Raw genomic sequence first — 24,463 nt, 5'->3', positions numbered from 1 at the left:
TTCTAAAAGAAGATTAATGACAAATGCTTACAATGTTTTATCTTCTTTTATTTATTTATTACTTTCTCGCATATGAAGTATGCAAGATGTCCACTAAAGTTCTTCCACCTCATATTAACTTCAGAATGGAGACACCTATTAACACAAACTTGGTGTCTAGGTATAGAAAAGTGATCATGCGCTAAACGATGAAATCAGTTACAGAGCCAACTGATTGTACACACTGGAGTTAGTGTTCCTATCTCGAAAACGGTACAAGATACAGAAAAAAAGTCAGTTACAAAACTGCAGATAGATTTTGATTTAGTACGGAAATAACCTTGAGTGCAATAATGCTAAGAACAAAACGCATAAAACGTGCATTTGTTTGGACATGATTTCCAGAACTTTTAAGCCAAAAAATAGTTAGAAATAAAACCAAACAATTAGTTACCAGCAGTTATTTTAATTTTCGGCGTTTGAAATACTCTACGTCATGGGGTCGACGTTTATTGTTCAAAAGAGGATTTTTTTTCTCCTTTTGTCTCTAGTTGTTGAGTTACAAGTTCAGAAAATCACGACTGAAAAAAAAAAAAAAAAATGCGATATTTTTTTTTTGGGGGGGGGACAAACACACTTTTTTTGTTCTATGGTATTATTGAGCACAATATATCTACTTTTGCGAAATGGAAAACATTGTACAATTTTCTAATTGATATATTTCCCCGTATCTTTTTTGATATAGAAACACTATTTCTAATATTTGCTGATAGGTGGCACTGTTATAAATCTCATCGTGTAGAGCATGGTAACTTTAATATACCTAGACAGGAGGTTCGTGGTAATAGTTGTCGCCCTTTTCTAGTTAATATGTTCTTATCAAAAATACTCTTATTTAATTAAATTTTTGATAGTAAAATTAATGATTAATAAAATTCAGAAAGAAATGTTAACAAAATTATAATAAACAAATGTATGTTATATAAACAATGTATAATAAACAAATGTACAAATGACTTATGTTGTTTGTCCAGAAAAGTCATTGGATATCAACACGATGATCATAATTGTCATTTTGGTAAACGAACCTTGATTTCGGAGTTAGAGTTTTCGCAGCTTCGATAGTATATGTTAAAATTACAGGGCTTTTCAGGAGTGAGTACCAACTGAAATGTCATTTTCGTTATCTAACAAAAAATTATATAATATGCATCAAAATATATCTACTTTTACATCAAATTTGGATGCTTATGTAAGCAAGCAATCAATGAATCATAAAGTCGATTTTAAAAGAAATGAGCGATGCATCGACAAAAATTAATATTGTCAGTGCTATAATATCTAGAAGATTTACTGAATCGCATATCATTTACTATCATTATATCATCCGAATGGCGTAAACAATTCAAATAATAGCGCGTAGTGGCATATCTTTTAATTTAGGTAAACTTAAACATGATGCGATGCATTAAAAAAAACTCTGCAAAATGAAAATTACGATACCTCCCCCCCCCCACTGAATATTGAAAATTGTGTGGAATAATTAATATTTATCATTTCCGTTATTAATTCTAAATGGAACATCTAAATCCAGTATCTTACAATAAATTTATAAGGTGTTCACTCTAATCGTGGTCCAATAGCGAGTTTCTTAACCGCTGGGGATAACTTCTTAGTTTCAGGCTGAAAAAGGTTTTAAATGATTTTAAAAATTATATTTTATATTATATCGATTAGTAAATGTACTCCGGGAAAATTACGAAATCAATACTTTCATTGTTCTATTAATAATATTTAAAGAAATATTTTTGATTCACTAATATTTTATATAAAAACGTTCACCATTCCACAACTAAAGCTGTAAGAATTATGAAGCTTTGATTTTTTTAATGATTTTTACTCATTCCAATGACCATCTCAAAGAAGATCAATCAATAATCGGGATGCGCTTGTTCGAGATTAACCTCTGATTAATAAAAAATAATGATATTCAAAGCATCATTAATTGACCAGTTTTAGTCATAGAATTGAGATTTTTTTTCCATTTTGCTAGTGCGACATTATTAAAATATTTTACTTTAATTAATAAAGCTGGATGACTGTGAAAATTTGATTCCGTAATTTTTTCAGAAGTGCATTTCGTGTCTGAAACACTACAAAATATAATTTTGTAAGGCATTTAGAGCATTTTTCCACTTGGAAGTATACGTTTACCTCTAACGATTTAAAAATTAGCTATTGGAACACGATTAGAGTACACACCTTATATTAGCCAAAATAAAAAAAATTCAGGAATTATTTCTAATCCTACAATAAAAAAATCTGGAGTTGTTTTTCAATGATTTTTTTTAAAAAATGGTACGAAAAGAATAAAATTGGAATAATTCAATTTCCTACCACAAAATAATTACAACGTAGATTTTAATTATTTGCAAAATTTGAAATGATTCTATTTTCAAAGGTATAAAAAAAAACAGAACAGCTTTCAACTATTTAAAATAACGAAAATAAAAAACAATTATTAAATACTACTATTAAAAACCTAAAGTTATATCTTAAATTATTTTAAAATAACTCTTTGTATTAGATTCAGAATTTTATATTTAAACAGTGATTGTAACAACGCAACTTACGACCGATTTAGAAACAATTTTTAAGTTAGCGCAGGGCAAACCGGCCAGACATTATTCATTGCTAACATAAAAGTACTTCAGTTTTTCAGCTGCCCAGGTGATAAAACGGTCAACCAGCTGACCGTCCATTTTCCTGGTTCATGGGATTAGATCATATTTTAGGTAGAGGGGTATGGAAGTACTCTTATTCTTCTAAACAAGCTTCAATCTTCCTATGAATTCATCTTTTATTTTTGTAATAATATATCAGTATAATTTGATAAGGCTTCGCCAATTTCTATAAATCGGTTATTAGGGCAACTGGCATTATATGCGTAATTCTGATAATCTGCATAGAATGTCTCAGAATGTTTAATAGAAAAGTTCATGAATGGTTCAACAAATAATAGATAACCTTATTTTAATTTATAATATCAAACATTCCTTTAATAATATGAATTTCAGAAATACATGCAATGAAAATAAATTTTTGTGAGAATTGCTTTGTAGAATTTTTAATTGGTGAATGATCTATTAATAAATTAAACTAAACTGTGAAATAAACACTGAAAAGCATATTAATTTAAATATATTTAAAGTGAAAGGTTATTCAATTACTTATCTTCGCTAAATATTTGCTAATGACAGGATTCAGGATTTTATGAGCTTTGAGCTATAACTCTGAAATGGGTTAAGAAAATGCTCACAGTACTAACATTTGTCAGAGTCTTCAAAGTTAATAAGTAGAAACAAGCAAGTAATTAATTCTGGTTTAAAATGCGCAAGCGTCTAAAGCGTGTAACTAAATTATATCCCCTTATACAAATGATTAATAAATGTGTCATTTCATTAAATTGTCACATATTATATAAAGTCATAGTCAGGATTTAAATTTAGACAGTGATTGTAACAACGTAACTTACAACCGATTTAGAAACAATTTTTTTGTTAACTCGCAGAAAACCGGCCAGGCATTGCTAACAAAAAGTATTTTTCTTTTGAACTAACAGTATTTTCCTGCGATTGTTTATAAAATTTTAGTCTTACAGTAGGTAAATCAAAATTTACCTAACCAACATTTCGTCATATTTAATACACTGAAACAGTTTATAATATAGTTTAAGTCAGTTTATTCTATTATAAACTTTAGTATTTTTTTTAAGAAAGGCGACAATGTTCCAAACTAATGTAGTTATGAGTAAACAAAAAGTCCATCTTAATTTACAACGATTAAATTAAAGTTTATAATCGTTTAAATCAATATACAGTTTTTGATAATCTTTACAGCTTACTACCGTTCGATACATAATAGCAAGCAAGGCTGTAACTAATCAGTCCTTAAAACATCTTTTGCAAGTCACACTTGCTGAATTTGATCATGTGCAAGCTTATAAAATCTTAATCTGAAAGAAGTTGAATTTTTCGAAGTTTATTTAATCAAAATCGTGTCGTATTCAGTGCACCGAAGCAGATTATTCTATTCACGATAAAGTTTATAATGTTCTGTACATTTAATTCTAGGTCACAAAAGTGTCTTTTGAACAATTTTTTTCAGGAAGATAACAATGTTCTAAACTAATATAGTTAAGAGTAAACAACGAGTCCATCTCACTTTACATCGATTAAGTTCAAAGTTTATAATCGTTTAAATCAATATGCAGTTTGTGACACTCTTTACAGAGTACAAGCGTTGGGTACATATTATCTAGCAAGACTGTAAGCAATCAGTCCTCAAAACATCTTCTGCGAGTCACACTTGCTGAGTCTGGTCAACAGATATTTTATTTAAAACCGAGGCCACCCAGTATTCCCCATACTTAATCTGTTTAACCAGCCAATGGGGGTATATTTGCCACCACAACAAACGCCCGTGCCTGTGTCGCTTGACTTTTCAACTCAACCAAAAATCAACCCGACGGAATTACCCGCTCGTTTGTAACAGCTGCAAATAGGGCCTTGTTGACGAACGATGCCTTCTGATTTCCATATTTTCTTTGACGTTCGCGGATGCCTCCTGAATGGGGGGTTTCCAAAGATCAATATTGAAACAAATCGGAGGGGCTGAAGAAGGTATAGGGGATCATGAGAAATTTTGAAAGACCCAGCCGATCCCGCTGCATTTTCACAAAAGATTCTGACTTAAAAAATATTTTTTTCGGAACCCTAGCCGTGTCCTTATAGCTTCAATAAAAATTCTTTGTCACAATTAAAACCGTTATGGAAGATTAATGTATTTACCAATGGGATCTCAACGTCTGGCAAAGTTCTTAGAGATTTTTAAAGAATTCGGTAGCGATTCGTCGCCAAGCACTGCCTAGATTGTGTCTGGATGCCTAATCGAAGAATACTCTTATTTCGGCCTGATTTTAATCATAAAGGCTTACACTGTAGTAAAAAAAAAATCTTTAAAATTTTAATAATGTTTTGGTAATTATTACCATTTTATTTAAAACAATTCATTAAAAATTGTCAATTTACTTAATTAAATAATTTTTTTTTTCGTCTTTCCGTCAACTGAAGTATTAGTTGTCTTTGCCTTTTTATGTGCAATTTCAATACAAAAAATAATAATAAATTAAATTGGTTCTTTTTTAATATATGTGTGTGTTTATTTTTGAAACTTGAATAAATTTTCGGAGCAAGGGAATTGCTTGGTAAAATTTTAATTGCCAGGAAACAACAAAAACTATTAGAAAAACATTCGACTTGCAAAATGGATTGCTTTTCACTTCCATATTTAATTCAAATGTAATATTCATAATATTAATTCTTATAGACGCTCATTTATTATATATTTAGATTTAATTTACATTTAATGCATGTACACACATTAATTCTTGTAAAAGCATTTATTATAGATAGTTACTGATTAATTTTTCATATAATTATCTTAATTAGGGACTCTTGAAACAGCTTTCCATTTTGTGTGGTTTCATGAAGAAATTAAAAATTATATATTTTTTTGGTTATATATATATAACCAAAAATATAAGCACTATGTAATTAAAACCTATTATTTGAACAATCTAAAATTAAAATTATTTCGGAAACGAAACTAAATTATTTCGGAATCGAAACTAAAAATTGTTTCTGAATCTAACTAAAAACTAAAAAAAGAGCAGAAAAAGCACCATCGTATTTAGAGAGCGCAAATGCATCTACTACTAAAACACAGATGAATCTAGACAATTAGAAATGAAAATCAAGTTAATAGGAAAAAAAGTATCAAAATTAAACCAAATTAAATAAAATAAGCCGGATTCTGATTTTATTTGGTTTAATTTTGATACTTTTTTCCCTATTAACATGGTTTTTATTACTAATTATGTATATATATATATATATATATATATATATATATATATATATATATATATATAGAAAATGCCTATTTGTTTGAGAATCAAATATAAGCTAAGCGCTATGGAAACACGTTTGTGTGAATATCAGTACTAGAGAAAAAAATATTGCAGATTTTACTTTTTTTTAAAAAATAAATAAATTGAAATCTGTTTTCACATATACTTCTAATTTATAATTATATTTCTGACTTGTTATCTCATTATAGACTGCCACATATATTTCTAAGATATAACAAACAAATAAATTTAATTTATTTCAAATCATTATTTACAGCAAATGTAAATTTGCCGAAAATACGCACTTCGAAAACTTCGTTTTGTATCAAAACTAGGAAAAAAATATATACTTTTTATTTAAAGGAAAATCTGTTACACATTCACAGGAAAACTTGAAAAATACAATCAAATTCTAGACTAAAAGAGTCATGCGAAAGTAAAAATGAATTTCAAAGCCAATTTAAATCTGTTCAAGGCCGAATTATTCATCCTGAACAATAGATACTATTACACCGCAATTTACTTTCACAAAAAAATTCAATAAAATTACGTTGCATTCAGTTTAGTGAAATCAACACATGAATGAAGCTTTAATAAAGTCGGAAAAAGCACAGTTACGTAATTTTTTTAAGTAATTCTCAACAACTAAGATATATAAAAAAATATAATGATTGAAAAATAATGACATAGTTTAAACTACATGTTAAACAAAGAAAGTTTATTTTGAAGTTCACTGAAACTTTAAAAAAGAAAACAAAACAAAAAAAAAAGCGCTCAGAAGATAATTTGCGATATTACTAAAACATATTCATTTACCAGTCTTTCTGCCAGACTGATGGGGATTTCTCAAAAATAAAATCCACGTTACAAATCGTGAATCCATTGATGAAATGTGAAAACCATTAAGCGAGAATGTTTCCAAATATCATGCTACATGATTCTCTATGCTGATAAGTCTTTTGTTTTACATTGCCAATAATGTTTAAACTAGAATTGTCACTGCCTGGAAATTAGGTTATAGTTATTTCAAATTGTGTATTTTATATTTAAGACTGAAAACGATTTTTTACTTACTACATGTTTTGCGGCACTTTCCACAAATAAGATATTAATATTTTTTTTGTTTGAATATCAAGCAATTTTATTATTTTCTATATTTTATTCAAATGAAGTTTATTTCGTAATATTTAACTACAGATACTATCACTAATAAGAGAGGAAATGCATTAGTTTTCAACCTTTTGCATTTTAAAACTATTAACTATTTTATTCTTTTTATTATCTAATGAGAGGATAGTTTCCGTTTTTGAAATGCGATGACTAACTGATTCAATTTAGAATACTTGAGGTATTTAGGAATCATGTGTAATTTTTGTATTGAATTATAGTTTTTTTTAATGATTTAACTTTACTTTATAACTTATTCTCAGAAGAAAAGTTCTGAAGATTATACTGTATAAAAATATTAAAAAAAAAGGAATAAAAAAGAACAAAAAATTAATGGAAATATGAATCTTTCCGGAAGACTTTATCAAGGATAACCATCGGGCAAGGATTCAAAGATGTTTTCTGTGAGGCGCTTGACAATCATCCAATAATTGACCCCTCGTGATTTGAAAATTCTAAGAAATTGAATAACAAGAAAAAAAAGTATTAAAAACAAGAAAAAAATGCGCATACCGCAGCCCAAGAATAAAAATAAATGGATAAATAAATATTTAAATAATAATAATAATGGAATCACAAAAGTAAAAAATTTAAACTTTGGAAATCTAGGAAGAACCAAAACCAAACAAACAAACAGTAAATTACTAAAATTTATGAAATTTAAAATACATGAAATATACAATATGTAAATTATGAAATTTACAATATGTTTCTTCCTTAATTTTCACTTTAGTTATTTTTAGATTTTCTTGATTTCAGCTTATAAGTTGAGAAAGGATAGTTCAATGCACATATGATGCACTGGCATGACGATTTAGAAGTTAAGCCAGTAATATTTGAATAGATTGGAATAGCGATTTGTAAGTTTTCGAGAGGATATCATAAATTAGGTTTACTTTTCGAATTTAGATATAGCTTCTTAGCACAGAATTTAACATTCTGCGGATTTTACATTGCACATTCTAAATATTAAAATTTACTATTATCACATAGATTTTAAATCTAAACAGTTAATTACATAAAAATAGATTTTTATAGTTTCAAATAGTTGAAAAATGAAAATTAATCTAGTGATGAACAATGATAAATTTAAAATTTATAATTCAAACAAATTTAGCTGTAAAAATCATATTATGATATTACGAGTTGATGCCTTTTATTTTTGTTTTTTTATTGATATTGTGTTCAAAATCTAATAAATCAATGATGGTTACTAAATAAAAAATAAATAAGATATATTTATCAGTTACTAAATAAAAAAAAGACTTTGAGACAAAAATTCAAGTTATTCACAGTTTCAAGGAAAATGTAAATTGTTGTATAAATCAGAAAATATATTAACTTGAATTAAGATGTAAAAATTATCATCTTTACACTCTATTTAAATAAACTTTTTTTCTTTCAAGTGAGATATGCCTTATTAAATAACACTGAATCAAACTTTTGACATTAGTCTTCAGTCTTCACGTTTCAATCCAGCTATAGCATTTCATAGTTTCAACAGAGAAATTTCAAAGATTTTATTGCTTATGTGAATATTCCTAAATGTTTCTTATGCTTTAATTTACCTAAACATATTGAAATTTAGCTAACTTTAAATAAAGAAGATTTATATTTTTTGCTGTTTTGGCTTTGGAAGATTTATATTTGAAGTGGATTTTTATTGTTTATGAAAATATTCACAAATGTTTTTTATGCATTAATCCGCTTAAACATGCTGATCTTTATCTAATTTAAATAAAGAAGATACATACTTTAAGATACTTCAGTGCAGTATTTCGTAAAAAGAAACTGCGTAACTTGAGATACTAACTAAAGATATTAAAAATTTAATAATTTAGAGACATTTCTTTATTATTTCATGTTTAGATATGGCAGTACCCTAGAATATCTATATTGAAAACAATTTTACACGAATTAATCTTAAATTACGCCTTTGTCTGGCAAGGCGACTAATTACGTTTCAAAAAATAATGAACTACTCAAATGTTTATGAAGCATAACCAAATCAAGTTTCATAATATGCAGTGCTTCAAAATTTGGGCTCTTAAGTGGACATACCAAAATAAATATCTTTATTCATTAATTAAATTCACATCTAGTTAGGCAACTTTTCTACCCTTTTAAAACAGGATAGAGTTTAAAATTTATGCTTGCAGATTTAGCGAAAACATACTTCGTCGCGGGTCTCACTGAAATGTTGTACCAACATCTCTCTTTAAAGAAAAGACTTGCCATTACCTCCGAAATAATTTATATTGAATAAGAGTGCCTTTATAATAACTGTGTACCTGGAAGAGACTTAATTAAGCGTTGGAAGCCTCTCTAAACAAGGTGTACTTGATAATTTCGCCAAACAGCGCTTCCACGCCAAATTAAATTCTGCGAGCTGGCCCTAACGCGTAAAGTATTCCTTTTATTGAAGGCGAGCCAATGTTTGATTAGACCTAGGTGCGTTGCCGGATGACTGCGAATCTCCCTTCCACGGATCTTGGGAATGTTTGCTTCCGAGATCACCGAACAACGGACCTCCTCTTTCATCCTCAGGACCTCAGACATCGTTTGGGGCCTCCTCAATGCCAGGTAAACACACGGAGGGAATGTGGATGGCTTCTTCCACCATGGAAAAGTCAGGAAGAAAACATCTCCTGCAAGACAATCTCGAGGGATGCATAAACAACATTTGAACCCCCTCTTCCTCTCAAACGACCCCCCTTTCACTTGATGCAGTAGCCTTCCGCACTCACTCTGAAGATTCGACATTCTAAATTTAGAATCTGAGAAATAACCTTCACTACAAAATCCATCAAGATAGTTTGTTGCAAGTAAACTTTAAAAAGCGTGGGTTTACTTTATTTTTGGATAGTGTCATACATACTTTATTTTTGGGATAGCATCGTATGATCTTTATTTTTTGGATAATGTCATATATACTTTATTTTTGGAATAACATTGTATGATCTATATTTTTTGGATAGTGTCATGCATACTTTATTTTTGGGATAGCATCGTATGATCTTTATTTTTTGTGATAGTGACATACGAAATTTGTCAGAAGAGTAATACAGTTTTGTAGTACTAACTTAGAACTGATTTCTTTTTAACAATAGTAATAAAACTTTTAAACAGGATCATAAAAAATATATTTTTATAACCTTTTTAATGCAATTTTATGATAACAGTTCTGTATTAGTGAATTTTTCTAAGCTCATTTAAATTTTTTCCAAATGGGAGCTTCAGAAGGAAATGCATGGTAAACATTCAAATATTCCTTCCTGCTGTTTGGTCCTCATTGTCATCCCTTTTAGTTGATGCAGCATTTAGAATTTGAGAAATAACCCACACTTCAAAATCTACGAATATAATTAATTGCTGATAATCTTTAAAATCATGGATGTATTTTATTTTTGGGAAATTTCATGTATTTTTAATTTTTTTATTAACGCTGTACAATCTTCAATTTTTTTTAGATAATGACATACGAAATTTGAGTGAAAAAATACCGTAATTATATCCTGTAAACTTAATAAGGACAATGATTGTATGGAATAGAAAACAGCGCTTATAGAGAAAAATTAAAAGGATGAAGAAGTGAGAAAATTTTCATGATGGTGGTTCATTGCCAGTGAATTTTCTAGAGCATTAATTCTTTGATCTACCTTATTCTTCTTTTCTGTTGCCTTTCCTGGCAATTTTAACTGAATTCAGTAAATTTTTGTCCTCATTTTAAAGAATCGATGTTCTAAATTTAGAACCTGAGGAAGAGCTTCCACTAAATTACTCATTAACATAGTTTGTTATGAGTAAACCTTAAAGAGCGTGAGCATATGTTTTTAGAGGGGGAGGGAAGTCGAATTTTGATATTCTTTTGATAGTAACATACAGAGTCGGATCAGCTAAATAACGCAGTTTTACATCATATAACGCACAAAGAATTTAGGAAATCGCCAAAATTGCTTGAATAGCATAACAGAAATGACTACCGTGAAAGCGAATTCTTTTTTAACTCTTTAAAAGGCGTTGCATATTAAAATATTTCTAGGATTGAGATTAGTTTCAGAAAAGTAATTTATTTAGCTTACTAGAATAATTTAGTTTGATTAATTAATTAATTTTGTTAATTAATAACAAAGAAATGATTCAAAGCACATCATTTTGTATGAGATAAGCAACAGAAGCATCCGAGTTTCTGTCCTATTGAAAAATTTGTCAGAACCTATGCCAACCTAGATAATTTCATACAAAGATTGATTATTTTGGTGGTAGGCATACTTCCCATGGCCTTAGAAAGGGTTAAACTGAGTTTGCTTTCCCTAAATACCAACGAAGATCTTATAATGCAAATAGAATAATTTTGATAGAGTTGTAGAAAGGGTGATAAAATGGCAAAATTTTGCGGCAATGGTTCATTGTGATGAATTTTCAAAACCAGAACTTCTTGAAATTTTTCATCCTGGGTCTCAGCTAGAAATTGGCAACACTATATCCACGTCTACCACCCTCCATCATCCTGTTCCACAATACCTTCCATTTGTATACTTCTTATGAATAGTGTGAAATAATAATTTTTTAGTTAATGACCTGTAAAACTGCATTAAGAATAATGTCACAAACATGCCAGACATAAAGAAATATTACTATTTCTTATGCATTATATATATCCTATATTACTATTTTCGCCTAATGCAAGCCAAGATTTATGGAATTTACAAATTATTTGAAACTTTACTGTCTACCTATGGATCTTTATCATTTAATAACAATATAATAATAAAAATAGTAGCTTGGGGACATACAAGCAAAAAAAGAATAAACATTCAGAAGCTTTTTAGGACACCTTTTATTAGTGTACGGAAGATAAAAAAAATCATCAAAAATGTGTGATCAACACAAAACCGCAAAAACTGGAGGCGCTGAAAACTGTGCGGTAAGGAAATTAAGTCATGGTGAATATCATTAGAAAAGAAATTCCTAAACATCAATTAAATATTACAAATATGATAAAAATGTCAGTTCTAGGTCTGTCCGTGCCTCATGCTTTCATCATTTTGTTTTGGGTTCCAAATTTTGACAAAAGAAATTATTTTCTTCTTTTTACTACATTCATAAAAGAGTGTATTGAAAAGTTTTTTATTTTATTTTGAACTTTTTTTATATTTATAATTTTATTTTACTCTTAAATGCATTCCCTTTCCATAAACACAATGTAATCTAGAAGTTAATTAATTTTTTAAACTAAATTAGTTTTATTTTATTTCTTAAGTTCACTAATAGATGGCGCATTTGGTAAAGAATCTAAATTTAATTGAAATTAATTCATTAACAGGGAATTAAAGTTTGAAAATTTTAAAAGGCCATATTTTCATCATAAGCTCACATATTACAAAAGTTCAAAACTCTATTACACCTATTAGTTAATTTGAATCAGAAATATCTGAGTCATCGATTGCTAAATTTTATTTGTTCAAATTTAAAAGAAGTACAGATAACTAAAAATGTGCAAAAAAAAAAAAAAAAACCATGAAAAAGTTGATTGCTAAAAATAAAATAAGAATAGAAACATTCTATTTATTTAAAAGTAATATGTCACTCGTGACCATTGGTAAATGTATAATCACAATGCAAAATATACGTTGAAATGCTTTAATTAAAATTTTTAAATTCACTAGAAACAAGGATGGCTATGAATTCATTAATTTTTCTAGAAAAAGATTAAGATCAAAACAACAAAGTATTGTCGCAAATTCTGTAAGGTTCAGATGGCAGGTCGGAAAGGACTATGCTATAGTAGAAAGGTCTACGTAGTAGCTCACGCAGTAACGGAATGAATTACATAACGAGTTACGCACAAACACAAAGGAGAACGTAAGGAACTACGCACTAACGGAAAAACTACGCATTTTACAATAATTATCATCGCAATTTATTGTTTGCAAAATTTTTAGAACATTGTTTCTGAAGGATTTTTTTATTTCAGAAAATGTTTCAATAACATTGCAGGACTCATAATAATATATAAGAAAATAATTACCGATTTTATAGATATTCTGTAATTAATATTTACTTATTAAATTAATAAAGATTTTAACTTCTTAATGAAAACAATAAGCTTTGGTAAGTTAAGAATGTATTCTTTTGAGTTCTTTTAATATTTTCACTTGCTAAATTTTGGTATTCTATACTCATAGAACAACCGGAACGAGTTTCTAAAAATATGCATCCTTTATATAAATATGTGTGGAAAATGAAAAGAAAAAAAATTATATTTAAAATGCGCTTATGAGTAAAACATTATTAACATTGCAATCATAAAAATATAAAAGGAAATAATTATTAAAGTTCTATTTGTTTTATAATTAGTATTTATGTTTATAATTAGCCTCAATTATTTTGAGAATTAACTTTAATTAATTACATTTAATAATTTGTTAATTTTGTAATTAATAAAAGGCTTCAACTTTTTGATGAAAACGATAAATTTTGATAAAAGCGTAAAAAGGACTTCTTTTTACACTTTTAATATTTTAGTATTTAAAATTTTTAGATAGTCGAGACGAGTTTTAAAAAAATATGCGGCCGTTGTGTAAATTTCGTGATGTGAGCGTGGAAAATGAAAAGCAAAATTTAGTTTTAGTGTATCTGTGTAAAGTTAGCCATTAAAACAAACCATTAAACAAAACGTAGCTGGCAAATAATAATATTTATCAATCATAAAATGCGTGGTCCGCTCAGTTTTTAAATATTTTATTCCTTTCCGAGTTATAATATGAATAAAATCTAACCCAAATATTTGATCTCAACGCATTACTTTCAAATATATTAGTTGTGCATGAAAAACTTATCTGCAAAAGTAATAGCAATTCAATCAGCAATAAATGGAAACAAAAGTTGAAATAAAACCGATTATAAAAGATTTCTAGAACGGAATCATTTCTTGATATTTATTCATACGAAAGAGAACAATTTCAAAGCGAATGAATTTAATCGAAAATCGCAAATAGAGAACTATGGTAATCTTTTTCATTTTTATACAGAAATGAATACTGACAATCAATCTTCTTTAATGAAAATCAAAGATAATGATAACTTCAACAGCTGATGACTTATCACAACATAGATAGCAAAATTCTTTTATTTTCGAAAAGCTGTATAATTTTATGTTTTGAATGACGAATTTGTCTAAAGTAAATTCAAACTCGATACGTTTCATTTTCTATTTTCCTCTTAAATGACTATTTGGTGGCAGGAGATTTTTAAATATTAGCTCAAAACAAAGAATAACTAATCAACCCATTCATCATTTCAACTGACTATAGAAAATTTCGTCAATTCTCCTCGTAAATTTCAAAATCGAAAGCGAACAAAGAGTTCGGTAACGCTTGACAGATTAGCTCGATTTTCAACGCGTTACTAAATACGTTTTGTAACAGCGGAATAGCAGAGTAACGGCGATAAAAAATCCACTTCAGAAAAATCAAGTCAAGACGCTAAAATATTTCAATTGTTTCAAAGTATACATAACGATGCGATTCTCGATAGTCATGCAGCGTTAATTTGAATCAGAAAAATGCATCGGATTTGCTCGCATTTCATTCTTTTGTTTCATTAGTGGAGTCTTTGTGAAAAGGAAGAATTCCAAATAATTTTGTATTCTCTAAAAATTGCTCAGAGCTGCCCTGAAATAAGCTTCGTCACTCGGATTTGAACAACCGTAAGAAATTTCATTTTTGGCACCATAAAATGATTGGTTAATTCTCCATAAACAAGGACAGAGGCGTAAATGCGAAGGAAGGATATATTCTAAAAATAGAGTTTCTATTGCATTTGCATTTAATATGTGCATGACACTTAATAAAATAAAAATATTACTTTAAATGATTTCGAAATATAGCTTGTTACTGTACATTTTCATAAGATGAGAAATTTTTATGGCTTGGACAGCTCATACAAAATTCAACCTGTTCTAGAAATGCAATAAAATATCGCTGTCTGTAGAATTTTCATTTTTATTTTATACCAAGTTATAAACCTGAATTTTATATTTTACTTTCAGTGTTTGCAAGATCAACCTTATAGCAAGTTGATGCTTAGAAAAGGAGGATTGGATCTAATCAATTTAATCCCTTGAAGATGATCAGGTTTAAACAATGACAATTTTTTTCTCTCCCAAAATTGATTCGAATCATCAAATATTTGCATACCTGGATTTCGGATAATCCAAATTCGTCGTATTGATTTTTGTATCTGTTGTTCAACGAATTGCAATTTATTGATTTTGGTATTACGAAAGGAATCCAAAATCCGTAAGCTGGTAAATTGTATCTGCTTGTAGAACTGCGCCTAAATTTCTGAAAATTACTATAATTCTTTATAATCAAGTTTAATTTTGATTCATTAACCATTACCCTGGAAATATAAACTTATGAATTTTAATTGAATTGAAACTGTAATACTTTTTAGTATAAGAATTCTCATCGGCAACAAGATTTAATCAACGACACTCATTTTATTCCATGTATATCATTGAACATAATTGGTTAATTTGATATTGGTAATTAACTAAATCAATTATAAATCCAAAAACCTAAAAATAACAGATGGTTTCTGATTGTATAACTACGCCCAATTTTCTGAAAATTATCGTAATTCTTTATAAGCGAAGTTTAATTTTTATTCAATGACCATTACCCGGGAAATATAAACTTAAGAATTTTAATTGATTTAAAAGATAATTTTTAATTTTTAATATAATTAATAATAATTTTTAATTATAAGAGGATTTTAAAGATAATTTTTATTGGTATAAGAATTCTATTTGACAATAAGTTTCGAATCGAAGACGCTCATTACATTCCATATACGTTATTGAACATAATGTGGCTGATTTAATTTTGGTCATTAATTAAGCCAGTTGTGAATCCAAAAATCAGTGAAATGATGACGGTTTTCTCATCGTATAACTATGTTTAATTGGCTGAAAACTGCTACGATTCTTAATCAGAAAGTTTATTTTTTATTCATATATCATTACTCGAGAAATATATATAAACAGATAAAAAATTCATTAGCAATAATATTGGTACATGCCGTATTCACAATACAGAAAACAATTATGTCGTTCAAATAAGTGCAACACAAACTTTTTTTGCCAAAGGGAATTTTTATATTTCTGAATTGTCATGCGGTCTTCATATACGATTCAAAATAGGTATCTTGTTTAAATTTACAAAGTATTTGATACAAATAATTTCCACGCAGGTACTCTATAAAAATTTGACTTAAGATTATCGTTGGAAAGTTTCAATAGTAATTTTTGAAAAGGCACTGGGAATTATTTTCAAAATGTATTAAAAATGCGGAAAAGAGTACAAAAGAATTTCTCCAGGAAACAGGGTCAAAATGCTGGATAATTTGAAAAAAAAAACGTGTACTTCTAACCATTCCACTAAAGGTTCTGAGACCAGTTGGAGTTTTTAAACTTTTCAATAAGTCATTCATTATTTGTATACCGTCCTGATCTGATTTTTTCTGATTGAGCAATCTATTTAATTATAGCTAGCTCTACGCAGGTGTGAGTTCCAGACTTCTGTGGATTATGGAAATATTATAATATTTTTTATTGATAATTAAAATTTATCAAGCAAAAATATTGGAAAACCTATTTTGAATTCTTGTATAAAGACAATATATATATATATATATATAGAGAGAGAGAGAGTCAGAGAGTGAAAACAAAATCAAAAGATATTTGCTGGCAGCTGGATTTTAGCTTACGATCCTGAGAGTTCGAAAAACAAATACTCATCTGGAAGCAGTGCAAGTCAACATGTAACTGAAATACAGTCACTTTTATTTCAGATCTAAATGGCTGAAAATATTTCCCACTCTTAAGAACTGCAGTACTATGAGACTGCAATTCTTAACCCACGAATTCTTTTGAATATCAAAGCTTCACAGCACATAAAACGATTTGCAATTAAATAAATCAAAATAATTGCATCGTTAACATAACATCCTTACCTCTACATTTCCTGAAATTTAAGACCCATGAATTTAGGTTTCATTAATATATACTTACGGTTTCATTATTAATCACTGGATGTTACGCGTTTGGTCATAAAGGTGTGCCCGAGTGCCTTCTTTATGGGTATATTTTTCAATATATACTTTCATACAAATTCATAGAAGCGACATTTATGCTGACAGCTATCAGATTTGTGAAGCGTTGCGTAAAATCGAGGACAATAAAATTTCTCCTTTTGGCTTGTTTTCTAGCACTTCGGTCTTTTCCATCATAATATCTGTCACCATTATTGCAAAATTTACGCTTCATTTATAAAATACACGCTTAACCCAGTGACACTCCTTTTTGCCCTTATGAATTGAATGGTGCTTTCTCTGTTTTTTAGTTGTCTGCGTATTTGTCTAGCAGCTTTTAAGTTCCCAGAGTACATACCTACTAGCAATTAAACTTTTTAAATTTGTGATGCTTCCTTTATTTATATTTTGTAAAGAGATTTTGTTTATCAAAACAGATGGAAAGTAAATTTATTTGTGTTGGGAAAAAGGAAGTCTCATTCTTTAATAACTTCATTATCAGTTATTTTATCAAATTCATTGTTATCCTTATTCTTATTTATATTACTTGTGTCATATCTCAGAATTGTCTGAAAATATATTTTGTCTCTGATAAATGAAAGAAAAATTCAAAAATTTGATTCTTTATCAGTTAACATTATTATATTTAATTTTGAATTTAACTGCATTTTGATTTTGTTTTCATTATGCAGAATAATCTAAAAATATTTTTGTGTTTGTGCTGAAAGAAGAGAAAATTCAAAAATGTATTTCTTCATCAGTTATTGTTATCATATTTAATTTTAAATTTAACCACATTTTTGATTTTGATTTCGTAATGCAGAATAATCTAAAAAAAAAATTGCTTGCGCTGAAAGAGGAGAGAATTCAAAAATTTATTTCTTCGTTAATTATTATTATTATATTTAATTTTGAATTTAACCACACATGATTTTGGTGTCGCTATGCAGAATAATATAAAAATAATTTTTGTTTGTGTTGAAAGACGAGAAAATTCAAAAAATTATTGATTCATCGGTTATTATTATCAAATTTAATTACCATTTAATATATAATAATTTTAAACATATTTCTGATTTTTTTTAAATTATAACTTGGACAATTTCAAAGTAAATTTTGTCTGTATTAATAGAAGAGAAAATTCAAAATTTTGCTTTATTTTCAGTTATTATTATCATATTTTAATGTCTATTTTAACCACACTGCCGATTTTGGTTTCGTTATTCAGAACAATCAAAAAATAATTTTTTCCTGAGTACAAAGAAGAGAAGATTCAAAAATTAACTCCACTATCAGTTATTATCGTCAAATGCAATATTCACCTGACTCATACTTTTGTCAAGATTTCGTAACTTGGAACTGTGAATTCTTTTCAAATGCAACTGTGAACACTTTCTTTCTCTCTAAACAAAGATAAGTAAACCCTTTCCAAATACAACACATTTATGTTTTAAAAAAATGGTAACTGTTTTTTATCCATATGGTTTTTGCGTTTCTTCAGAATTTTTTTTTTTTCACAATCCTAATTGCATATTTACTAAGGAATATAAAATGCATCAAAGAATCACGATTTTTTTTAAAGAAGAAAATCGGAAAAAGAAGTTTGGAAAGGGAATGCCAGCTCTGTTGCCGTTCTTATAATCTGACCATAATTCAAAAATAGCTTTCAAATTAACTCTCGTTCAGTTTCAAAACAGAAAGTTAAAATAACTAAGAAGATATTGATAACTATTTGAAACATCCTTAGCAAAATTAATTATAATTTCCCTTTTAATAAAATTTTTGAAAAATCGATAAATTCCTGATTTTTTTCGTTTTAAAACAGAAAGATACAAAATACTCAGTACTTTTCTTGAGAATAAGAATTTAATTTTCCGTATTAAATCACATTCCACTATGATTATTAATTAATGCGAGGAGAAATAAATTACATGTTTTAATAATATACTCTGATTTCATTATAATTATGTAATGATGAAAAAAGATGCTATTTTTGCTCGCTTATCGAAACTTATTAATGAATTAACACTAATCACTAACACTTTGGCGCTTGGGCAGTGAGATAGTTCGTAACATTATCAGCACTATTCCCACAATGAAAAAAGCAAGGCAAGTATTTTTATGATCCTTTTGCGTGATGTTCTGCGTCTACCAAATAAACTTAATGATTCAAAAAAAAAATTTTTTATTCTTCCAAGGAATTAGTTATTAACCTGAAACGTTAGCTGAGTAAATAGTAACCTAGCAGTACATGTAACATAAAGATAATGACTGAATGTACACATCGATGATTGTGCTAAATTCAAGATCACACACAAGTACAACGGCCTGAAATGTATTCAAAAGTGAATAAATAAAAGAAGAAAAGTAATACATAAGAAAATATCATGTTTAATAAAATTTTATGGAAAGGTTTTCAGGTGAACATTACTTTTCTACTTTGTTCAAAAATGAGTAGTGCTCTGCTTTAGTTAGTTTTGCGGAGCAGTTTGGGCACGGCAGTCCATATGCCCGTCTTTGGTCATTCATTAATTAAAAATTGGGGATCATTAAATCGCTTGAAGGTCAAATGCTTTCAATATGAGACATTTATCTTTGTCTTGTTTTCAAGTATTATGCAACTTAAATATTAAATAATCAAAAATGTTGTAAACATTTATATGGAAACTTTGCAATTCATTGAAAGGAAGAATTTAAAATTTTTAAATGAAAATGTTGAGCTAAATTCTTCTCAAAAATTATAGTACTCAAAGCTGTGAAATTATTTCATTTGTTAATGAATTAATTTGCGGATGGGTATGAACAAAATTTGACATGGCAATTCAGGTTTCTTTCTTTCTTTTTTTTTTTCCTTCTTCTTTTTTCTTTTCTTTTTCTTTCTTTCTTTTTTTTTTTTGCAGTTGTAAAAGTTGCTATCTTTACATTAACTTTACAAATTAAACTTATATATTTTTTTAATTAATGAGTTTATCACACTGAGCTTAAAAGTAAAATTCCGTATTCAAATATTTCTATAATTAGATTTAAAATCATTTGATACAGCTTTAATTATTCTTAAATTAAAATTTTAGTTCGATGTTTTGGAAAATATTCTAAAAAGTACCACTAATTCTTTAGAAATTATAATGGTTTTTGAAATAAAAGTCCGATCGATTACTCTTTTAAACCCAAGAATATTCGTCACAAAATGACTAACGAATAACATTTATTAATATTTTTAGGAGAAAAGGGAAGAAAAGAAAAATTAAATTTAATAAGTTTGAAATCTACATTTTTTAAGGATTTTAACTATCATACACATCACTTTATAATTAAATGTGGTTACTTTGTTGAAATAAATGCTTTCAAAGCATTTGAGAAGTGTACTCATTTTATGAAATAACCCAGCTTTCATTATATGGATTTTTATTCGGTTTTGTTTAACTTGATATATTTTATGCTTGCAAGGACTGGATTTTCTAATCAAATTTTCACTCACTTCTTTGAGTGTAGAGTTTTGAATTTAAGTACATATCTTTGTTTTCTATGACAGTACACTATTTTAATATTTTCAGAGTTTAATTCTTCGTTAATTGATTAATTTAACAAATTCCTTAAGAATACCTTCACCTCAGAGTCATTTGAGAAAAGTTAATTTCAAGATTTCGTAATATTTATAATATTAAATTAAAAATTAAAACTGAAAAATTTAAAAAAAAAGTTGAAATTATACAAATTTCTGATTTTTAGTACATACATAAAAGTCATATTTATTTAGAATATAAATAATAATTTTTAAAAATTGTTATAATTAAATTCATTCCTCTGTATTTCTCCAAATAATACTTTTATATACATTTTTGCAATTCTCAATTAAAATTTTCAAATAAAGTATCTACTCATGATGAAATTTTTTTCTTTATCCATTAAACATACTTTTTTTTTATTTTGAATCTAGTCAGTTTTATCGCCAGATTCAACAGATTTCCAGCTTCATGCGTATTTGAATACAAAGGAAATTGGTTATCTAAAATTTATAAATCAAATTCTTCATTCAACGGAATTATTTAAACATAACTAAAAAATGATTAATGCTGTTTTCAATAATATTAGCATATGAAAAATCTTATTTGTGCAACTAAATCATTTATTGAAAGGAGATATAATTTATTTCCTGTCAAATAATTTTTTAACCAATTATTAATTGTATTGTATTCCTGATTACAATAAATTCGAAATTATTTTATTACAATGCGAATAAAAAGAAAATGGCGAAAAAAATCATTCTGAAGATAGAAGTAGATAAATAAGAATGATGATTTTGAGGATAACAGAATAATTATCTTTACCATGGATATCATCTGATACAAACGAAAATTATTATTCGCTATGTATATTAATATCTAATTTTGTTCTTTTTATATAAAAAGATTATATTAATTTAGGCAAAGGCTAAAAACTCGTACATGTAGAGAATTAAATTTCGATTCAAATTTTCTAAAATTTGTTTGAACAATCATTCCGAAATTTCTTTGGAAACCTAAGAAATTTTCTTGAAAATTTACTATCATAAATTGGAAACCTACAAATTTTATTGAAAATTTATTATCATAAATTGAAAACCTGGAAATTTTCTTTAAAATTTATTATCATAAATTTTATGACGTTCCATAAAATGTCTGCTTATATATTATTGTCGATAAAGTTTTCCATGAATCAAGAAGATAGTTAATCAAAACAGCTATTGATTAAATTAATTATTATGTTTCACAAAATATTTTAACTCAAAAATATCTGCTGATTGCATTCTTCATAAATTATGAGGAGAATTCATCAAAACAGCTTTTGCAACTCAATTCACTAATAATAATATTTCAACATGAATTGCAATAAATTCTTAAAATTGATCAAAGAAAATTAGATGATACAAATAAATATATAAATAATATATAAATAAAAATATATATAAATAAAACCTAATGAGACCGCATAATGTAGTAGAATATATAAACTTAATTTCAATTTGAAAAGATTGAATGGAAGCATCACTGTTTACAAATTTGAAACAAGATGCTATAATCTTTGTAAATTTTAACCCGTTGACCGGAAATAATGTCTGACATTCGAAATGCTCAATTGGTGTCATATTAATCAATTAGTTAATATATTCTTTATAAATACTATTATGTAGTTTTATGCATGCCAGTTTTCTCAAACTGAACAATATACAACTTGCATAATTCAAGTACAATACAATAGTTTACAGTATTATTATCAAATAATGTAATGTAAGAGAATTAATAAATCAAAAAATTTTATGAAATAAATATTCAGGAATGAATTTTACTTATTTAAGGCATATTTTATCATTTCGAACTACATTTCCTAAATAATTTAAATAAATAATCTATATCTGTAATATATCTCCGTCAAAAGGTCAATGATGTCACAGGTCCAGTTCAACCGCTGAGTCAGCCTATCCAGCTTTCCTCTAACGGTTAATTCTCAGAACAAAGAAAAAAAATCATCCTCCGGAGATATGTTTTTTTCGAAAGGAAATAATACAGATTTCTCATAAAACTTAACCGACCACAAACAAAAATTAAATCATCCTTCACGAATTTAAACTCAAAATGACTTACAGGCAGGTCTTGGATGAATCTCCATCGTGCCAAGAAGCAGGGACCTGGATCAGGGTACCTCTCCCAGTTTTGAATCCCGAGGATCTGAGGGCAAAGCGAAAAATCTTGTATTTAAAGGACGCCTCCTGCTCAAACTGTTTGTTCCTTTCATGGTAAATGTTTGACCTGCTCTCAGTCTATAGAAACAGATGAATATCTCGTTTTATTGATCCAGTTTTCATGTTGACGAGAAAAGAGTCGTCCTGTCAATTTACACATCGCTTTATTTGTTCGCAGTAATGCTATTTGTCCACTTTTTTTTCAATATTTACCTTTTTCCTCTTAGCCGTTGAAACACTAAAAGGTGTTGCCTGCATTATTTGAAAGTAAGCTTCATTTATTCATGACTCGGCTATTGAAATGGTTCAAAGGATTATTTTTCATCGAAAATATCTTTCATTCCTCTTTTGGAGCCCGTAGGGCATCTCGTTCTACAGATAGAGCTCGTATTCGGATTGTCTGGATGTAAAAATCAGACTCAAAGAATCATGCATCAGACACGGTGTCACATCTTCCGCTAGATACGAAATTTATTTAAATTTTATGTCAACCTAGGCTATAGAAGGTGTCTATAAAATTCTTTGTATACACATGTAGAAGCTTCATTTATTCATGACCAAGAATTTGATGTTATTCTTCGACGAAAATATCTTTCATTTCTCTTTTGGACCCCTTAGCGCGTCTCGTTCTTTAGACAGCTCATTTTCCTTCTTCCTGGAAGTACAACTCAGTTCCAAGGGAATCGTACGTCAGACACAGCATTGCATTATCTGTATGATAAGAAATGTTATTATTTATTAGATGCGTTATTTATCTATATTCTATATCAACCTAGGTAATAGCTGTATATAGGTTCATATGAATTCCTTGTTAAGGTATATAACTTAGGCTCATTTAGAAGCATCATTTTTTCATGATTCGGAATTTGAAATTTTTTTCCATAGAAAATATCATTCATTTCTTTTTTGGAGCCCATAGCGCGCTGTGTCTCATTCTTACATCAGAACTAGAGCTCTGTTTGTCTGTATGTAAGGTTAAGGTGCAGAGAATCATACATAATATAAGGTATAGTGTTTTAATTTGGTTTGGAGATATTATATACAAAATTTATATCCATTCTAGATCAGACAGTCTTCTACATAAGATGTGCACAAAATTTAACGCTTCGTATAACATAGACTGACACAGAATATTCGAAAATAAGTTTCATTCTTCTATTACTGGATTAAAGGGGTTATTTTTCACCAAAAATATTTTTTTGGGACCCGAAGTGCGTATCGTTCTTAGAAGCTCAGACGCGAGGAATCATGTATTGATTCGCCTGCAATGAATTGGAAATATTAGGTAAGAAATTTATGCATATTCTGCGTCATTCTTATGTGTACGCACGCACACACACACACACACACACACACACACACACACACACACATATATATATATATATATATATATATATATATATATATATATATATATATGCGTGTGTGTGTGTAATGATATTTTAAACTCTTAATTTAATCCACATTAACTTCCAAGATTTTATCTTAATTTAGCCCAACGTAACTTCATTCTAAAATATTCACTT

At 28.1% G+C, this 24,463-nt stretch overlaps 1 long non-coding RNA gene across 2 annotated transcripts in view; it reads right to left on the bottom strand.

Annotated features, from left to right (window-relative positions):
- Window positions 1-23,231, bottom strand: part of LOC129959067 (uncharacterized) — a 95,901-nt gene extending 72,670 nt beyond the window's left edge. Inside the window, exon 1 of one of the 2 annotated variants that reach the window (XR_008783386.1) lies at window positions 22,837-23,231. This is a non-coding gene — a long non-coding RNA (uncharacterized LOC129959067). The remainder of the gene's footprint in view (window positions 1-22,836) is intronic. The other variant, XR_008783385.1, reaches the window with a different exon arrangement.
- Window positions 23,232-24,463: the final 1,232 nt, after the last annotated feature.

The sequence above is a fragment of the Argiope bruennichi genome, chromosome X1 (assembly GCF_947563725.1).
Source record: "Argiope bruennichi chromosome X1, qqArgBrue1.1, whole genome shotgun sequence".
Classification (NCBI taxonomy): domain Eukaryota; kingdom Metazoa; phylum Arthropoda; class Arachnida; order Araneae; family Araneidae; genus Argiope; species Argiope bruennichi.
The sequence above is the reverse complement of the archived record's forward strand: the minus strand, read 5'-3'. Positions and strand labels throughout refer to the sequence as shown.